The following is a 6766-nucleotide window of genomic DNA, read 5'->3' on the forward strand; positions in this document are numbered from 1 at the left end:
AGATATGAGTAAGGTTAATGAAGATGAATAAATAACAGTTCTAGCAATCTGTGGTGCTTAGCCACACCCTGACCAAACACTGCTGCCTAGAAGAGATCTGCGAGTAAATAGCTCCTGTTTGAATTACACGGTTTTATAAATGGAAAAAGCTTTGCTTAGAAGTTGATGCCTTTGGCAGACAAAAGAATAGACAGACACTATATCTGGACTGATATCCAGCTATATGTATTAGTATGGCCGAATCGGTTATTAAAATTTGAAATGCTTTCTTACAGTTACAGAGTAATAAATGCCTGCTGCCCTGAGCAACTCCCTCTTTTCAGGCCGCAGAGCCTACTCAAGCTGCACGAAAACCTTTAGCTTTCTGCCATTAGGAAAGGTTAGATTCAGATTAGGTTCTGATTGGTCGGTCTCAATGTTAGTCGGTTTCAAAGCCCGCCTCCCAGGTGGCCATTGGCTACCTCCAGGGAATCCGGAACGGCCTGCCTTCCACCCTGGTACCCGCCCTTCGGCCACGCCCCCAGCCCGCTGCGTGTTGCAATCCCTGGCCGCGTCGGAAGCGGCACATCTGTTGGTGGTACTGACCCACTGTGCTGGTGGTGGATTTAAATTACCGTCCCTTACTAACCTTCTCAGTACGAGCTCCGTGAAGGCAGGAATTTGTCTCTTTACTCTAGAATTCGTTCACAGACTTTACCTGTATCTTTCATATAGTCGGTCAGACATCGTAGTGAAAAAAAAAATTTGGAGGAGGAAGGAGGAAAAAACAAAGTTCACATTGTACGTAAAGTGAAAGCCCCTATTTAAAATAATTACTACTTCAGATAGGTTGCTTCAAATATCGAGCCTTATTTAGCAAAGATACCTCATGAAACTACTTCGTCGTGTCTGTCTGTCCCTACTTTGTCAGAAAAGTTAGGCAAAGAGCAGGCCCAGCTGATCCATCCCTTGGAGTTTACGATGCGGGGGTGGGGTAATGAGAAGGATAGTAGGGATAGTTTTTGACAGCATCTAAAATATTTTACTGAACTTAAACATTTTAAATAGTTTTTTTTTCCTTCCCCTACTAGGCTGTAAATCCTTTCAGGGCAGAAAAAATAGTCATTTGTTCCCCCAGAGTGTAGTATCCTGTACCTGGAACCTCACAAATGCTCAGTTAATGTTTGTTGAATAAATGACCAAATGAGTGGCATGCTTAAGAATTGAGAGAACACTTCATTGGTTTTATATAGCACAATTCACACTTGGTACTGTACTAAGTAAAGACATGTCTGTTATCCATTCCCTTCATTCATCTAATTAGTTATTCAATAAATACTCATTGTACAGCTACTATGGACTAGGAACAGCAGGCAGTGGATTATGCAGAGGTGAACAAAGAAACATGATGTTTGCTGGTAGAGGTTACAAGTTCTACCTGTCTGTCTCTTTCATTAACCCCAGTACAGCTTTACTCCCCATTGTTTTCCCACCTCTCAGTCTAAAACAATAAAAGCCTTGGTTAGTGGGGTTTTTTTGGTGGGTTTTGTTTGTTTGTTTGTTTACCCTGAGTGCCACCTAGAGTCTCTCAAATGTGCAGCCCTACACCCCTTTTTGTGGAATCCTAGTGGATTGAGTTTTCCTAGCAGCCATTACAATTACCTTATCTTTGCTGCTATTGTCTGAAAAACTACCGCTGTTGCTTGGCTTCCTCTTATCGTAATCCTCCAGCTCCTGCTGCTTTTATTGGATCCTCTCTTTTCTACCCATACTGCTGTTCCAGAAATTAGTGAACAGCTTTCTCTCTGAGTTAGTTTCTTTACATCTTAAGGGTCATACCCTTTAATTATTACTAGTATTTGTTATCCTTCCCCATGTAAAAAAAATTATTAGCCTGACTCATTCAGCTCTACCTGCCAGAATACGGATTCTAATATGACATAAATATGACAAAATGGGGCACAACCTAACTTGCTGCTAATGCTTTCTTGTGGTAAATTGTCTACTTTCCGAAGATAAAATTTTTGTTAATCAGTCCCTTGTGGTTGTCCTTACCCCATTCCTTAGTCCACCTCATTCCATCACTTTCTGATATGGGAACTTTTTCTCCCTACTTCATTAGGGAATATGGTCCTCTGGTTCTGGAAATCTGACAGACCCAAAGTTCTGTATGCCAGTTATCTAAGGATGTCTATGTCAGAGCCCTTAGGCAGATGAAAAGCAAAATCCTAGGAGCAATTCTCTTTTATCTGCTATTTATGCAGCTTGTTGCTTCTTGAGAATATTACAATGGCAGATTTGAGTTGGGGTTTTAGGGTTCAAAACAACGATCTTTTCTTCCTCCTCTAAGTTGAGATCAAATTGGAAAAAAGACATAGAATCAAACAGAAACAATAATACTTTTATTACTAATCATACTAAATGGGGAATATAGGTTTAGATATGTGATGACTCAAAAATCTTGCTAACATTTTACCTCCAAATTAGGCAGACTTACCCATCTAGCTGGGGAACAGTAGACCTTCCCCAAAGAAACATCAGGCTCCCTCCCACATGGTGGAAAGCAAACTAGAATGTTCCTGCATTGAGGCCAACATCTCAAAATAACACGCCTATCTCTAGGTACATACAGCCTTACACTGAGGGAAACCTAGGCCATACCAGGGGGCAGATGTGTTCCTAACACCTTTGTTTCACTCCAACTTAGAGGTTGTGGTGTTCTCCTAGACTTCCAACTATTTTATCAGCCTTTAGCTGGGAAGTTTTATCACAATATATTTTTTGTGGAGGATTTGACTTTTGTAAATTTTACATGATACAATGCCTTTCTTATTAGTCCTATAATTATGACTGTGTTTTACCACAGTTTATGACAAAATTGTTTCTCCAAAAGTAAAATTATTAGTTTTTTACATTACTTTGGGGCTAGGATGTGTTTTTGTTAACACAAATGGCAAAATCTCAAATTACTGTATTTGTGTTTGGGTTTTTAGCAAGTTTTATATTGCTACTTGATTTTTTTTTTTCAATATGCTCTGAAAAGAAATAGGAAATGCTATTGAGAAAACCTGAAGATACCAATAAAACAAAGCCCTAATTGAACCACTAAAGTGCATCAAGACTGGAAAATATTTGGATGATATTTGAGTGCTATCAGAAGCTCTGATAAAATTTGTTTAAGTTTTACTTTTTTTTTGAAGAGTGAAGGATAAAGGCTAATAAGGTAGCTTATATCCAGGTTAGACTGGATGCAAATACCATTTACCACAAATTGCAAGAGAGGCATTCTATGTTTTGCTTTTTTTTTGAAGTTGGTCTTTTTAACTGTTGTAACTGTGTAACTGTTCAAATTTGTCTCAAATGGAATTTTCTGGAGGTTTCAGGGTTTTTTTTGGGGTTGCTGGTGGGGACACAAACTTTTCATTAAACGCATGTGTCAGTTGAAAGATGATATTACTACTAACCCACAGAAATAAAGAGGCTTATAAGGGAATACTACAAAGAATAGAATGCCAACAAATTAGATAAACTAGATTAAATTGACACATTCCAAGAAAGACATAAGCTTTTAAACTGATTCAAGAAGAAATAGAAAACTTGAACTGACCCATAACAGGTAAGGAGATTGAACTGGTACTAATATTAGTAGTAGTAGTGGTAGTGATAATTATAATAATTATAATAACTTCCCACAAGGAAAAGTCAATATCCAGGCAGCTTAACTTGTGAATTCTAGAAAATTTTTAAAGAACTCTAATCCTTTGAAAACTCTTCCAAAAAATTAGCAAAGAGAATACCTCACAACTCATTCTGTGAGGCCAGGGCTACTCTGATGCCAAAACCAAAGACTTCACAGGGAATAAAAATGACAGACCAATGTGTCTTATATAAAATAAGTAGCAAAATAATAGGGGACTTTTTCCAGCAACATATAAAAAGGCTTATACATTATGACCCATTAGGATTTATCCTAGGAATGTAAGGTTGGTTCAACATGAGAATCAGTAAATATTATACACTATATTAATAGAATAAAAGACAAAACCCACACAATCATCTCAATAAAGGCAGAAAGTGCATTTGAAGAAATCTAACACCTTTTCTTGTTAAAAACAACTGACAAACTAGGAATATAAAAGAACTTTCTCAACCTGATAAGTGATATCCATGGAAACCTGAAAGCTAACATCCCACTTGCCAGTGAAGGATTGCAAGTTTTTCCTCTGAGATTGGAAGGAAGGATCTCTCTCACCACTTCTATTTAACATTATACTCAAAGTTCTAGCCAGAGCAGTTAGGCAAGAAAAAGAAATAGAGGCATCAAAACTGGACAGACAGAAGTAACACTAAATCTATTTGCAGGTGACTTGATCTTGTGTATAGAAAATTCTAAGAAATCCACACACAAAAAATATAGAATAATAAGTGAATTCATCAAAGTTGTAGAATACAAGGTCAATATGCAAAATATTGTATTTCTATTCAATAGAAATGAACAATTCAAAACTAAATTAAGAATACAATTCCATAAACTTAACCAAGGAGGTGAGAGACCTGTACTCTGAAAACTCTAAGATAGTGATGAAAGAAACTGAAGAAGACACAAATCAATGAACTCTACCCATGTTCATATTGTCAAAATGGCCATCCTGCCCAAAGCAATTTACAGACTCAGTGCAATCCCTATCAAAATGCCAATGGCAATTTGCAATGAACTAGAGCAAATAATCCTGAAATTCATATGGAACCACAAAAGACTGTAATTAGCCAAAGCAATCTTGAGAAAGAAGAACAAAGTTGGGACTATTATGCTCCCTAACTTCAAGCTATACTATAAAGCTACAGTAATCAAAACAGTATGGTACTGGCAGAAGAACAGACCCATAGATAATGGAACAGAATAGAGAGCCCAGAAATCAACCCATGCTTATATGGTTAATTAATGTATGATAATGGAGACATGACTATACATTGGGGAAAAGGCAGTCTCTTCAGTAAATGGTATACAGAATACTGGACAGGTACATGCAAAAGAATGAAACTGTATAACTGTCTAACTCCATACACAAAATAAACTTGAAATAGATTAAAGACCTAAATATAAGACATGAAATCTTAAAACCCTTGGAAGAAAACCTAGGCAAAATCTCTTGAACATAAGCATGAGCAATTTTTTTCCAGACACATCTCCTCAAGCAAGGGAAACAAAATAAAAAATGAACAAGTGGGACTCTATCAAACTAAAAAGTTTGTAACTAAAATGTACAACAAAGGACACCATTAGCAGAACAAAAAGGCGCCCTACAGTATGGGAGAATACATTTGTAAAAAACTCATCTGATAAGGGGTTAATAGCCAAAATAAATAAATAACTCAACATGCCTCAACACTGAAAACAAATAACCCAATTAAAAAATGGGCAGAGACACTTACCAACTTTACATTTCCCTGTATGGCCCCGGAAGATGACTGGTTAGCCAGAGACGGGTAAGATTCCTCAAGGGAGGAACAACCTAAGATAGGCACAGTCGCAGGGGGGCCATCAGGTGAAAATTGGGGATCAACAGAGGTGAGGCTTAGAACCTCACTCCCCCTGTTTTGAGAGAAATCTTCTGCATCCGTGGATGTTTTGTTGCCCTGGTCTAGCTTGGATTAACACATAGTCTTCAGGCACACACCTGATCATTTACATTTGCCCTCTTACAGCACTAAACTATGTTTTCTACCTTTATCTTGCATCTACCTACCACTTCAGCATTTTATTAAAAGAAAAATTATAATAATAATAACAATAAGGGAGAAATGTGGGATTCACATATAAATCAAGTATAAAAATCAAACAAATAAACATATTTGACCTGATTGTTTATAGTTCATGATGCGTGATCAAAACCGAAAGTTACTGTGATATGACTGCCCTTGCACTGTTCACCATGTAAGAACTTATTCAGTATGTAAGAACTTTTTCACCATGTAAGAACTTGTTCATTATGCTTCAGAAGATTGGAGACTGTTGAGAATTAGGCTTGGGGTTGATTAATGATTGTGCATTGAGTCCCCTATACAGGATTTTATTGTTGTTAACAACCATTTGATCAATAAATATGAGAGATGCCCTCTCAAAACAAACAAACAACAAAAAAAGTCATAATAAAGGGTTGTCAGGAAAAAAAAAAAAGAAACCATACATTTGCTGATAATGTTTGTGTGTGCTTTAGTGAATGTAGTATTATATATGTGGTACCATGTTAAGTATCACACAAATTAGTTTAATCCACTATGCAAATTATATTTAATAATGCATAGACCATATGCTTTGAAATAATTGCACAAGCATTGATTGATTCCCTCAGTCTTCACATGCATCAGTGGGACTTGTGATTGCCCCAGATTCTGGCCCCAGCCTCTTCCACTGTACCCAGCATACAATATAAATTCCAATTTTTGTGTATGCCATGTCAATAAAAAGATTGGGAAACCCTAAAAGCAGCATTTATTGACCAGAAGTTATGTGGAAGATATTGGCTTAAGAACTAGTAATTTAAAAGCAAGTAATTGGCAAGATATTTTATGCTGTTAAAAGTGTTTAAAATCTAATATAAGGGGGATATGTAATGAATAAAAAGTCATAAACTTAGATTTTTTATTTTTCTTTAAATGAACTTAACATGTTTTTCCAAGCACCTGTTCTATAATGGAAAAAAATCTTGCCAAATCAAGGCAACTTCCAGTAAAAAAAAAAAAAAAAAATATGGGCAGAGAACCTAAAGACATTTTTCCAAGAAGA

Source organism: Manis pentadactyla, chromosome 4 (genome assembly GCF_030020395.1).
Source record: "Manis pentadactyla isolate mManPen7 chromosome 4, mManPen7.hap1, whole genome shotgun sequence".
In the NCBI taxonomy this organism is placed as follows: Eukaryota; Metazoa; Chordata; class Mammalia; order Pholidota; family Manidae; genus Manis; species Manis pentadactyla.